Genomic DNA, 13,937 nt, shown 5'->3' on the forward strand with positions numbered 1-13,937 from the left:
GAGCTGGGATCAAACACCAGGTTTGTCCACTCCCCGTGTCTCTATTCCTCATCTCTTTGCTATATGTACTACCCCAAATGAGAAAATCCAATTAGCAGATTACTATACACGAAAAAAAGACCAAGCGTCCTCTTTCCTGTCGTACTTAAGAGACGGGTTCTCCTGAAAATAAAGGAAATCCAAGGCATACTGGGTGCTCACTTAAACACTAATTGCTCAGTAACTAAATCCTATGGCTGCACTTCCTCTGAGCAGTGCCAAGAGTGACCCCCTGGAAAGATAAATTAGTGTTTCTCCCATAGGAAGGTTAAATCCCGGTCACTTCTCATAAGAGGCTGGAGAATTCCCTTCCTAGGAAACACAAAGTGGACTTCTGTCTTCAGGGACAGATGTGGACCAAGCCTTGGCCAGAGGAGAAGGATGGACTCTGAGTCCCCGATGGTCCTCTCCCATCCTAGGCCTGATAGTCTCCATGTCACCTCATTTTCTCCAATGAAGGACACACACCCTGGTCAGGAATAAAATATACTACTTACACCAAAGAGAGTAGCAGCCAATTTGTTAGCCACCATTGCAAATCTTTCTACTTAAATTCAGGGCTTTCTCTGGTTCCCTTATTACCTCATCCTGCCTTCACAATTAACCACAAGCAAATGAGAGCACTGCTTTGGGTTTTAGAAAAACTGCATTATCATGGATTTCCAGTGGAGTCACTTAAAAAGATATTCTGTCCCCGAATGACATGGTGGACATCATTGAACTATGAAGAAAAGTGAGGGAGGTAGGTGGATAGGGATGCATCAATGTCACAAATGTCATCTGGCAAACTTGTAACTCATTCCCCAAACTCTCCTGGGCATATTCTGCCAGGGATCTACAGCCTGGGCCCTAGGTAACTCCTGGGTCTTTTGACCCAAGTACTCAGTCCAGGAGAGCAAGTTCTCAGGTGGCTGAGGAATCTCCCTGGCTCAACTCACCCTGGGCTGGAGACCTCAGGCAACTGATTTCCCCTCTGTCTGCAAGAGCTTACAATGCACAAGGCAGTACTGTTTCTGCTAGGTCAAACTCCAGTCAAACCAAGTACATAGAAACATTTTTATTTCTAGTCTCCGTAACACTGAACTTTCCGCACAAGCATTCCATATAGGATACGATACAGCTAGGTGTGGGTGAGAATGAGAAATTGGCTTTATGTAATAAGGCTTAATACAGTCACATTCCAAGCATCATTTTGTCCCCCAACTCTTCTAGTTTAGTGGAATACACCCAGTGAGCACCCAAGAAATCCTTGTAGATGACTCGCACACTGCTGTGCAATACTCCATTCCTGAAGATCTCTTTCCAGCACGTCTGCGCACCATAGGCTGAAAAGACAAAGGCTGTGTTCCTGACCCAGCCTCAGCACTCAGTAACTTCCTCATGGGTAGCCACAGGCTTGTGTGGTTGTTTTGTTCTATCAACTGAATCTTAATCCTCCCTGTGGAGGCTCCAATGGGCGATGATAATGGTAGCTGCCATTTTCTAAGCACTCGTGATGTGCCAGGCTCTGTGCTAAGCACTTTTAAAGCTCTTCTTGAACCTCACGTAAGGATATTCCTTTACCCCCTAGGAGTAAATCTCTTTCTCACAAAAAGCCATTCCTTTTGCTTTCCTGGGAATGTGCAGGCTCATGCACAATAAGAAGATAAAAGGAACACAAGGGCATAAATTCAGGGACCTGCCTCCCCACATCCAACACAACACCCAGTCTCCAGAATGACTAAATATTACTTTATACTCAATTAGCCTTATTCCCCACAGACATGAGGGGCATCTGATAACAAACTCTGTTTCAAGTGAAAGATAGTGAAGAGAGGCACATGATGAAAAAGTTGTAATTCCCTTTTTTAGTTTAACATGTGGTTTTCCACATATTGAAGTAACTTTGAAGTCCCAGCCTTCTATCAAAGAGGAGAGGCTTTTCCTTGCTAATTGCTAAGGACTTGGCTCACCCATCTGGGTCTCTCTTTGAGACCAACAGCACGTATGCAGATGGTGGCCGGTTGGCGTTAGCGGTAAGTCTACTGTGGTGCAGCCGGGCAAAGCCCCGCCAGTCCGGGGGTCAGGCCTGAGATCTTAGCGTCATCAGCTCGCAGACTGGTGGCTCCAGATGCTGCGACAGCACCTAAACCATGATCTCATGTCTGTATCCAGACCCTCCGGGAGCCAAGGCCCTGGAATGAGTGGTGAATGGACCAGAGTTTCCACTGGGTCTGGGCACGATTTCCTTAGGCATCTTCTCGGGAACAGACCTCAGTCTACCCTGCATTTCAAACCACAGAATGGGGCCGGAATGGAAACCAGAAGCCACAAGATGATTTGATGTCATCCTGTCCTATTTTCCTTCCTTCAGGAGTCGGCTGCGGCCCCCAAACTTGGGGCATGGCAGGACTTGAAACTGTATGAAAGAATGTCGGGTGGTTTGTTCTCTCCTCCCGGGGAAACGATACTGATGTCGATACTCTCAATCCCTCCCCAAGTCCCTTCTCCCAGCCCCGCCGCCTTGACTGAGTCTCCAACAAATGCCTAAATGCCAAAAAGTACTGATTCTTTCCATGCAGATCCTGTGCTCTGCCAGGCACCAATCCATCGTCCTGGCTGAGCAGGTGTCACCAGATACCTTGGTGATACTGTGGCTCCTCCAAGAGCCGGTGGACGTTCGGCACTGGGGCTAACCCATGTCCACATGTGGGTAGTTTATTTTTATGTTAGGACTTGTTCTTCTTTTAATGCTTATATTAAATTTCATGCTTTTAAGTGACTCTTCTCACTCATTCTTTCTCCCTCCTCCAGCTGTCTCCCCACCACAGAAATAAATAAATAAATAAATAAAAAGACCTCTAAAAACTAGTCTACCGCATCAGTTCTTGAAATGTTTCAAAATGTTTTCTTTGAGGCGCTGCAAGGGTAACAGCATGGGAATTTGGGGAAAAGAAATTGTCTTCCTACAAATAAGAATTAAGACCTATAAAATTAAATGTTTGAATAAACTTCAAAGCTCTTCAAGTGCATTTGCAAACATCATCTTAATTGGTATATACCAAATCCAGAAAAAGGGAAAGTTATAATGGTATCCTGATCACAACTAAATTAAAATTTCCATTTTAGGATTAAAAACACTGAGATACAACAGATAAAATACAGGAAAAAACAAGAGGCCTTTGACATTGTAAAGAAACCAACAAAGAAATAAACATGAGAAGGACATGCTAGACTTACAGGAAACATTTTCTATGAAAATCTATCACTCCAGGTAGAAATTTTCCGACAACAGAAACTGCGTTTGGCCAGGTAAGAGGATGACTGAACCAAGTATACGCAGCTAAGGACACGTTCCTCAGTCCTGGGAAATATTTCCTAAGTGGGTTTTCACTCCTCATGGATGTGATGGGAGACTAGCTACACTGTCCAGATGTTCAGGCTCAGGATCTGAGGCACACGAACTCATGCCCCCCGGCCACCTTCCTCCCTCTCACAGGTAAAGCCTTCGGAGACCGGTGCTCTTACCTCGGTGGCTGCCGGGCACCACGTCCAACGCTTCGCGCACTGGGAGCCCGGCCCCTCGCGCTGCAGACCTCGGTGCCAGGCCGACCCTCCTTCTCTCCTCTGCTCAGCTTCCCTCCCTGGTTTTAAATCCTGTCCAGGCCAGAGGAGGAGCCAGTGGGGACTCTTGGGTGTTCCCCTCTCTTCCCAGCAGGGACTCAGTTAAGAGATAATGAGCAATTCCTTCTTATTCTAACTAAAAAAGAAAAAAAGTACACATTTCCCCCTTCTTTTTTACACAATTACGCAGCAGCTAAAAATACTGGAGGCTGTTTCCATTTAAGTGGATCCAGAAAAACGTTATTAAAAGAGTTTGCATGTCTCCTGGCCGGGAGCTGGGTCTCAGGGTTGGAAAGTGCGTCTATAAAGTCTCTTTCTCTTTTTTCTGTTTCAGGCACTCTGGAACTTACTGCCTACCACTTTTAAAATAAGAAAAGATCTTTTAGCACAGAAAGAAATGAGCAGAGACCCTCAGGGACAGAACTTCCTGTGACCCCCACCGCCTTCTTCTGTCAGCTCACAGCGATGAGTGGCATGGCTCTGAGGACGGCTGAGAGGAAGAACAGCAGAGCCAGGCATTCAATTCCACAGCCCACTCTGACCCAGCCCTTCCCAGAGGCCTCCCACACACCAGCGCAGAAGAGCTCCTTCACCAGGAAACGTAGTGGTGCCATGCTGCCTCTTTGGCCATCAGATGGACAGACCTTAATCCTTTCTATGAACCGGAGCTATCTGGATAGGTCACAGCCGAAACTTGCCACTCTCCCTAGCCTCTACCCCCTCCTGCCCTGACTGAGTAGACTCTGGAGTGCAGGTCTACAACATAACGGAAGGAGCCCCCGTGTTTTCAGTTCACCTATGTAGGCATCAAATGTTGTTGGAGGGAAAGAAGGAGAAGGCCAGGGGAGATGGAGGATCAAGGAATTGCCCTCAGAAGTGTGAGGGTGAGTCCAGAGCCAGATTGCCTGTATCTGAAGCTTGTGTCTGCTACTTGCAAATGACCTTTGATTTAACCTCTTCCTGCCTCAGTCTTCTCATCTCTAAAAGAGGAATAATATGGTTATGGTGAGGGTTAAATGAGTTGATACATGTAAAGAATTTCGACTAGTCACAGGGACACAGTGAGGATTCACTAAATGTTAGCTGCTATTATTGTTGTAATTATTATTATTATCATTTTTTTATTCTTCTTGTATACCCCATGAAGTAGTCTTTGATAAGCTCCACCTCAATCTAGATGGGCTCAGAGTTCTCTGCCCTTCTTTACTTGCAACCACAAATAGTCCTGCTATCTGCCTCTGGAATTGAGGCCAGCTATACACAGAGGTGACCACTGTAGTATGAATTAGTGGTCACCAGAAAATTCCCCAGCCCCCAAACATTTCTCTTCTCCCTTGGACCTTTTTTCTCTGCTTCTTAAATAGGGAAGTCCTCCCTAGAGTCTCCTAGGACTCTGCTGTCCCCTCAATTTGCTCTCCTATTCTTAATTTGCTTTCACTAATTCTCCCCAAATGAGTGGTCTTTGCCAACTCTTTCCATGACGCCATCTTCCATGCCCTATTTAGGTATAATTAAACCAATACAGCAGGCTCCTAAGAGGCGCCCTTCCTCCAGCCTGTATTAGTTAGGTGTAGGACGCATAGCAATAACAAAGAGGACCCCCAGTGCAGTAGCTCAACAAGACAGAAGATGATTTCTCTCTCATAGCAGTAGAAGAAGGCTATCCAGGGCTGGTAGGGCAATGCCACCATCCACAGCACACGGCCACCACTCTCTAGGGCCATCTCCCAGCCAGTGGCAAGTGCAAAGGGATGAGGCAGAGGGGGGTGCATGCTCATTCTTTAAAACACAAAAACAAAACCTTTTTATTTTACTATCATTTCAGACTTGCAGAAAAATTGCAAAAGCACTACAAAAAATCTCCGTATACCTTCACCCACATTCTCGAAATGTTAACATTTTACCGTATTTGTTTTATCATTCAGTCTATTTTTTTCCAAAAAAAATTGAAAGTAAGTTAAAGACATGATTTATCTCTTTACCCCTTTACCTCTAAATAATTTCAGTGTATAATATTTCCCCAAACAAGGACATACTGTTACATATCCTCAATACAATGATCAAAATGAGGAAATGAACATTGACATAATGCTATTGTCTAATTTATAGACTGTATTCAAATTTCATCGATTGTCTCTCTAATGTCCTTTATAGCAAAAGAAAAAACATTTTATGGATCCAGTATCTGATCCAGGATAACTCATTGCCTTTAGTTGCCCTGTCTTTCGAGTCTCCCTTAACCTGGAACAGTTCTTCAGTCTTTGTCTTTCACGACCCTGATGTTTTTGAAGAGTGAAGGTCAGTTATTTTGTGGGATGGCCTCGACATCAGACAAACCCATTGTTTCTTCACCACTAGATTTAGGTTGTGCGTTTGGGGCAGGAATACTGCAGAAGTGGTGTGTCCTGGGTGCCTCTTATCAGGAGGCACTTGGTATCCATCTGTCCCAGTGTTGGTGATATTACCTTAGATCCCTGGGTTGAGGTGGTGCCTGCCAGGTTTCTTTTCCGTAAATATTTGCCCTCTTTGTAACTAATAAGTGTCTTGTGGGAAGATATTTTGAGACCATGTAAATAGCCTGCTTCATGTTATGCTTGCACCCACTATGCTTGGCTATTGCCTGAAACAGTTACTACAATGGTGGCTGTCAAATGGTGATTTTTCTAATTCCATAGCTCCTTCTATGTTGATTAGATGGAATTCTACTATAAGGGAGGGCCTTTCTTTCCCCTTCTCCCATTTTATTAGTTAATTATTTTATTTATCTATATTCAAATGACTCATGTAGTCTTATTTTTTATTCTATGGGTTATATTTCCTTTACTGTCATTATTTATTTTGTTGCTCAAATTGTTCTAGATTTGGCCAACGGGAGCCCTTCCGGCTAGTCCTTGTGTCCTTTTAACATGCCCTCGTCATTCTTGGAGCACTTCCTCACTTTCTGGATAGCAAGCTATTCCAGACTCATCTTCCACTTCTCCTGTGCCAGCCCCAGAGTCAGTTATTTTTCCAAGGAGCCCTGTTTCCTTTTATGGGAAAATGAGGCACATTTTGGATAAGGGCACAGCCTGGAGGGGGCGTACATCACTTCCATAGAATCCCTTGGGGCAGAATTTAGTCACGTGATCATGTGCATCGGCCAGAGAGCCTGGCATATCTCCAGGTGGGTGGTCATGTGTCTAACTAAAGCTCAGGATCTCCATTAGTAAAAGAAAGGAAGGGAGAATGGGCATTGAGGGACAGCTTGACTTCTGCCACAGAGCCCACCCATACACCGTTGGCAGAATACTCTCCCTGAGTCATAAAATCCCATCATGTCACTCATCTGCTCAAATCCTTCAGGAACTCGCATTACTTACAGGATCAGGCTTCTAAAGTTCTCTGCAATTGCCCCCATCACACCCCTTCTTATACACTCCCATATCGAAACTCATCTCCCACTGTTCACAGATACAAACGGTGAGCTTCGACCACTCAGCCTCCCCACAGGCCCTGGCGCACATGGTGCTCCTCCCCCTGCAGCTCTCACATCGGGAGGCCAAGCCCATCTCCACAGTGTGAGGTCTTCTCTGATTTCCCTACTGTGATCGCCTGAATCAAGGTGAGATGTTTACTTTTCTAAGAGCTGGCCCCAGAGTTTCTCCTCAGGAGGTAATTCCCTTTGTATAGGAAAATACTTGAGATCCTAAGGGCAGGCTTGCAATGAAACTAAGAAACAAACAACTGAAAGCTAAACTGCTCTGCATGAATGAATAGGAGCTGGCAGAGGGAAAACAGAAAAGACTGTGGAGGAGACGAGTATGAGGGCAGAGGCTGGAGTCTGGGGAGGAGTGGGGCCGGTGAGCTATTTCCTTAGAAGATGAGTTACTTTTACGAACAAGAAAATGTCTATTCAATATTAAAATGTTTGCTTTGCTTTATATAAATCCCCCTTCATAGCCTCAAATCTTAGATTCACTCTCCACCCACACAGATACTTTTTTTGACTGGTTTGAAGAGGGATGAAAAAAATCAAAGGAAAGGAGTTGGATTACACATCTGGGTCATCACGTCACAAAGAGAAGGAGATCGCCATGAGATGTAAGACACAGTGCAACAGACTTCAGAGGAAGCAAGAACCCAGAGCAGACATGTCCATAGGCCATAAGCCCCTCACCCTGTCCACGACAGAATGCACAGAGATTGTTGTTGGGAATAGGGGTTGGGGGAGTGTTGTGGATTTTCCACAAGTATGTAGGATGGAGGTTGGAGTTGACTTTAACTCTCTAAGACAGGTGACTTCAGGGGGCACCTGAGTTACAGGATTTCTTCTCAGTACCCCTGGTTTCGAGATCCATAGTACTGGTTGGCTTTTCCATGTGTCCGTGCAGAGGCTCCTTAACTTCAATATGAGTTTCTGGAGAACGAAGACTTTGTTTTCTTTCTTCCCCTCATTACCTACGGTATTGCCAAGTACATAATATGTTACCTGAAATCCCATCATGGCAGGTTTATTCCTCAAGGTACCCAAGGACAAAGAAATTCCCCAAACCTATCAGGCCTAAACCTAAAACAGGCAGGCACTGTTTTATCTGCCTCCCCAACAGCCTTGCCCTTCCTCTTTCCCAAGAACACCCCAATTTTATTTGGATATCCACTCTCCTCCTCCTGATCTTGGGCTTCAGGGAGTCTGAGCCCATTTCCTGCCCCAGGAGGTGGGTTCTGACTGGTCTAAGCCAACCAGGGTAATCCTGTTGTCCATGCTGGTGACTGATTCAGGCAAGAACATACAATGCACTAGGGGTCAGTGAGACATAGAGAGAGGCTGCTGGCAGGGCTTCAAGGAAAGGTTCCTTCGCTCGAAAAATAAATAAATGACGCAAAGAAGAGACAGACATTGTCACATCTTTATGTAACGTCCGACACCTTGCAACCAAGCATAAGGATTGCTAGCAGAAGACAGAGAAAACATATCAAGGACGGCGGAGCAGAAAGATGGAAGCAAGCTGGGTTTTTATGACGTTGCTAAGCTGCTGAATTAACCTCTCACGTTGTCCTACTTCAGAACTTCCTTGAGTCAGGAGTTTGTTTCTTAGAGCTGAAAGCAGTCTAAGGGATTCAACATTGTTCAGTTAATTTCTTAGTAGCAAAGTGATTTATTAACATCCTGCTGAGAACATAGAGACAGATAAGTAGGGAACCCCCAGAGGAAATCGAGAGTTGCAGCCAGTGACAGGCCATGGCTTTGAGACAGGGAATCAGATTCCAGAGCTTTCTGTCCTTTCAACTCCTCTGTGTTGTCTTTAGGTTGAGAGTCTGTGGTAGATAAAAACAGCCACAGATTTTTTGCAGCTCCTCCCTACAAGAGATTGAGTCTATTTCCCCACTGCTTGAACCTGGCCTACGTTTCTGATCTCCTTTGCCCAGTGGAATGGAGCTAAGTGATGTGATTCTGAGCTTGGGCCTCAAGTGACCTTGCAGCTTCTGCTCTCACCCTCTTGAATACAAATGCCTTCTGGAGGATGAAAAAGCACAAAGAGAAGGGGGCCTGGCCCTCCTAGCCGAGGCCCCAGACATTTGGATGAGCCCAGCCAATACTAAGTGAGCCATCCCCAGCCCAGTCTAGCCCAAACTGCCAACCCACAGAATTATGAGCAAATAAGTAATTGTTTTAAGTCACTGTATTTTGGAGAGGTTTGCTATGCAACAATGGAAAAATGATACAGTTCTTATACCCAAAATTGGGGAATAATTTAACTGGAACCTAATTTCAACCCATTATTTTTCCAAATATTGTAACCTATTCCAGAACAACCTGGAAAAAAACAAAGTTGCTGGTTCAAATGATGGTCCAACCAACATGTTATTATATCATCTTCTTTTATTTGAGAAAAATGTAGGAAAAAGCATTTCATCTCCAATTTTATTTGCCCTAAGAAATCACCCAAAACCCAACGGACCAATGTGCTGGTTCTGAGTGAGCCTGAATCAGTTGTGTCGAGTTTGAAACGTGGAGCTGGTCTCAGCTGGTTTGGGTCTCTTTGAGCTGGTTGGAAGATATGTCTAAGTATCTTTAACTAGGATTCTGCTGAATCTAAAGGAACTGAAACCAAACCTGTACAGACCTTCACTGTCAAGATCTTGTCTCAGCTCACTCACTCACACTCTTTCTCTCTGTTATAAATTATATATATTCTGTACTCATAGGGTCACTTTCCCTTTCTGGTAGATCTCGGATTCAAACCTCTAATAGTGCTTACAGGGATGTGCCATCTCTGACTTTATATGTGCAAGTGCCTGCAAAAATGGACAACAGAACATGACATTCAGCAAAAAGGAAGATTTATTACTCCCTTCAGGGCCATGAAAGACCTTGACTCTTCTTCCATCAAGATATTTTCTTCTCTTGGGTCAATATTTTTTGATATCCATCTCAGTAGAAGTCAATATCTTTTTATTAATCTCTTTTTGCTATAACAGTTGCTATGAGCCAGTGACCTGCAGAGTGTGGGATCAGAAGGCTGGATTTGCAGCTGGGGGCCTGGAGCCTTGTAGGGGATGGCAGTTTGGTCTTTCGGAGGCTCTGCATGCACCACTTGCCCACAGATCACTATTTCGTAGACATCATGATTTTCAGTATAAAAGTAACTTATTATTGTAAACTAACTAGAAGATGCAGAAAAATATAAAGAAAAAAATTAACATTTCCTGTAATTCCCATAACCAGAGATAACAACCGACTATTTTTCTACAAAGGTATACATATACAGAGAGATGTATATATCTGTGCACATGTACAAAAAAAGATCAAACAATTAAGATTATATTACATATAAATTTTTTTCTGCTCTTTGCTCTTTATGTGGTAAATTTTTTCTTAAGTTTTTTATGCATAGTTACAAGGATGTGATTTTTTTTTTTTTTTGTGCTGAGGAAGACTGGCCCTGGGCTAACATCCGTGCCCATCTTCTTCCACTTTATATGGGATGCCGCCACAGCATGGCCTGACAAGTGGTGCATCGGTGCATGCCCGGGATCCAAACCCAGGCCGCCAGTAGCAGAGCACATGCACTTAACCACCATGTCACGGGGCTGGCCTCACAAGGACATGCTTTTTAATGTTGAGTAGTATTCTAGTATGTGCTTCTAATACGTGGGGGAAAGGATTGATGGTAAAAGGATACAAAGACATTTGGGGCAGAAATGGAGACATTCTATATCTGGATTATGTTGGTTGTCATAGGACTGTATTCATTTGTCAAAACTCATTGAACTGTAAACTTTAAGAGGCTAAATTTTAATGTATATAAATTACATCTCAATAAACCCGAATTAAAGGGGAAAAAAAGACTTAGCTAAAGAATCACCTTATAGCATGATCCAGTGCTGCCCAGATCTTGGTCTACTCTTTGATTACTCAGTCTGGACAGCACATGGGAATTACTGGGACATTTTTAATAAAATAAGATGCCAGGGTTGGGGGAGAGGAGGGACCAGAGGCTCTGATTTAATTGGTCATGGGTCAGGTCAAGGATATTTTTTGAAAGCTCCCATGGTGATTCTAAAGTGTGCAGCCAGGGTTGAGAACCACTCATGTGCACGATAAGTCGTTTGATCAGGGAGGTAGGAGGAGATAAAATAGGATGTGTAAATTTTAGAATCATAAAAGAGTTTTATAAATTTTGCCAGCTAAACTTTTATTAGCCCACTGAGTTTTTTGACCTATTTCCCCCCAAAGGCCTGAGACAGGCATATAAATATTTTTATTGCAATATAATTTGCATATCATAGAACAACAGACACTTTTTAAAGTGTACAATTCAGTGGTTCTTAGTATAGTTACAAGGTTGTGCAGCCATCACCATTACATACTTTGAGAACATTTTCTTCAGCCTAAGAATAAACCCCATACCCAATAATAGTCACTTCCCATTTCCCCCTCCCCTAGCCTGTGACAACCACTAATCTCCTTGCTGTGTCCATGAATATTTCATATAAATGGAATCATACAATACATAATCTTTTGTGACTGGCTTCTTTCACTTAACATGGTGTTTTTTTTGTTTTTTAAAGATTTTATTTATTTATTTTTCCCCCAAAGCCCCAGTAGATAGTTGTCTGTCATAGCTGCACATCCCTCTAGTTGCTGCATGTGGGACGCGGCCTCAGCATGGCCAGAGGAGGGTGCGTCGGTGCGCGCCCGGGATCCGAACCCAGGCCGCCGGCAGCGGAGCGCGCACGCTTAACCACTAAGCCACGGGGCTGGCCCTAACATGGTGTTTTTAAGGTTCATCTATGTTGTTGCATGTACTTCAGTCCTTTTCATGGCCAAATAATATTCCATAGTATGGATATATCATATGTTTTTTATCAGTTCATCCACTGATGGAAACTTGGATTGTTTCTACTTTTTGCTTATTATGAGTATTGCTGCTATGAACATTTGTATACAAGTTTTTGTGTGGATATATGTTTTCATTTCTCTTAGTATTTACCTAGGAGTGAAATTGATTGTTGGGCCATATGGTAACTTTATGTTTAATTTTTTAAGGAACTATCAAATGGTTTTCCAAAGTGGCTACACCATTTCACATTAGCACCAGCAATGTATAAGGGTTTCAACTTCTCCATGTCCTTTACATTTGTTATTGTCTATCTTTTTTACTATAGTCATCCTAACAGGTGTGAAGATAGTCATCTTAAAGTTTTGATTTGCACTTCATTAATAATTAATGATGTTGAGTATCTTTTCATGTGCTTATTGACCATTTGTCTATCTTCTTTGGAGAAATGTCTCTTCAAATCCTTTGCCCATTTTTTAATTGTATTATTTGTATTTTTATTTCTGAGTTGTAAGTGTTCTTTGTATATTCTGGATACTAGGCTCTTAATAAATGTGTGATTTGCAAATATTTTCTCCAATTCTTTGGATTGTATTTTCACTTTCTTGATAGCATCCTTTGAAGCACAGAAGTTTTTAATTTTGATTTAATTTTAATTTTGATGAAATTCAATTTATTTTTTTTCTTTTGTTACTTGTGCTTTAGGTGTCATATGTAAGAAACCACTGACTAATCCAAGGTCATGAGATTTATAAGTTTTCTTCTAAGTTTTTTTTATAGTTCTAGCTCTTACATTTAGGTCATTGATGCATTTTGAGTTAATCTTAGCAAATGGTGTGAGGTAAGGGTTCAACACGATTCTTTTGCATGTGGATATCTGGTTGTCCCAGCACCATTTGTTAGAAAGACTGTTCTTTCCCCCATTGAATTGTCTTGGCATACTTATTGAAAATCATAGTCACGTATTTTTTTTTAAGTGTTTATCTCTGCTCACCTGGAAGAAAATTTTTTTTTTCTGTGAGGAAGATTAGCCCTGAACTAACATCTGTTGCCAATCCTCCTCTTTTTGCTGAGGAAGATTGGCCCTAGGCTAACATCTGTGCTCATCTTCCTCTATATTTATATGTGGGACACTGCCACAGCATGGCTTGATAAGCGACACATAGGGCCACGTCTGGGATCCGAACCCGCGAACCCTGGGCTACAGAAGCAGAGCTCGCGAACTTAACCACTACACCACTGGGCCAGCCCCTGGGAGACATTTTTACTTATTCTGCCAGCTGATTAGGAGCTTAAGTCCAGTTATCCATGTCTATTCATCAGTGGGTCCAGTGCCTAATAATTGTGACTTTTAAGTGCCAGGTTCCCACTAGGCCCTTAATGAATATTTTTTGATAAACTGATCTTGAGGTTAATTAATTTAGTGAACATAGCATAATTTGTTTCTGATCAAGTTGATTGGTCTGATTCAAGTATATCTCTCTGATCAGCCAAAAGGACCAAACTGACCTGTACAAGTCAACATTCTTAGGATCAGAATAGTGGAAGAATCCTTGGGATGACAGTTGCCTACCAAGCAGGACCACGATTTTGTCTGGGTATTTATTTCTCCCCCATATGACTCATGTTTAAATCCTAATTTATTTTAAGTTAATCATAGTAATTCCAGTCTCTTTGACATGGTTTGATTTAGAAAAGGATATTTTACCCAATTCTGTCCAGTGAGGCTTCTGGTAAAGTTTTCCTCTCTTGGAAGAGTTGATCCTTCATCTTCCAATGACTGTTGCCATGCTTGCCTGGAATATGGCAGCCATCTTATAACCATGAGGAGAGCTAAACAGCACACAGGATGACAGAGCAGAAATATGGGAGAAATCTAGGTCCTTAATGACATTCTTGAACCCCTGAATTAATCAACCTTGGTGCTTTCCTCCCTTGGGACTTCTCATTATCTGAGATAATATATTTCTTCAT

At 42.9% G+C, this 13,937-nt stretch overlaps 1 protein-coding gene across 3 annotated transcripts in view; it reads right to left on the minus strand.

Moving 5' to 3' along the window:
- Nucleotides 1-3,720, minus strand: part of TNN (tenascin N) — a 62,787-nt gene extending 59,067 nt beyond the window's left edge. For all 3 annotated transcript variants that reach the window (XM_058540010.1, XM_058540008.1, XM_058540009.1), the window contains exon 1: nucleotides 3,547-3,720. The gene's annotated coding sequence lies outside the window, so the exon portion shown is untranslated. The remainder of the gene's footprint in view (nucleotides 1-3,546) is intronic.
- Nucleotides 3,721-13,937: the final 10,217 nt, after the last annotated feature.

Source organism: Diceros bicornis, chromosome 4 (genome assembly GCF_020826845.1).
Source record: "Diceros bicornis minor isolate mBicDic1 chromosome 4, mDicBic1.mat.cur, whole genome shotgun sequence".
Lineage (NCBI taxonomy): Eukaryota > Metazoa > Chordata > Mammalia > Perissodactyla > Rhinocerotidae > Diceros > Diceros bicornis.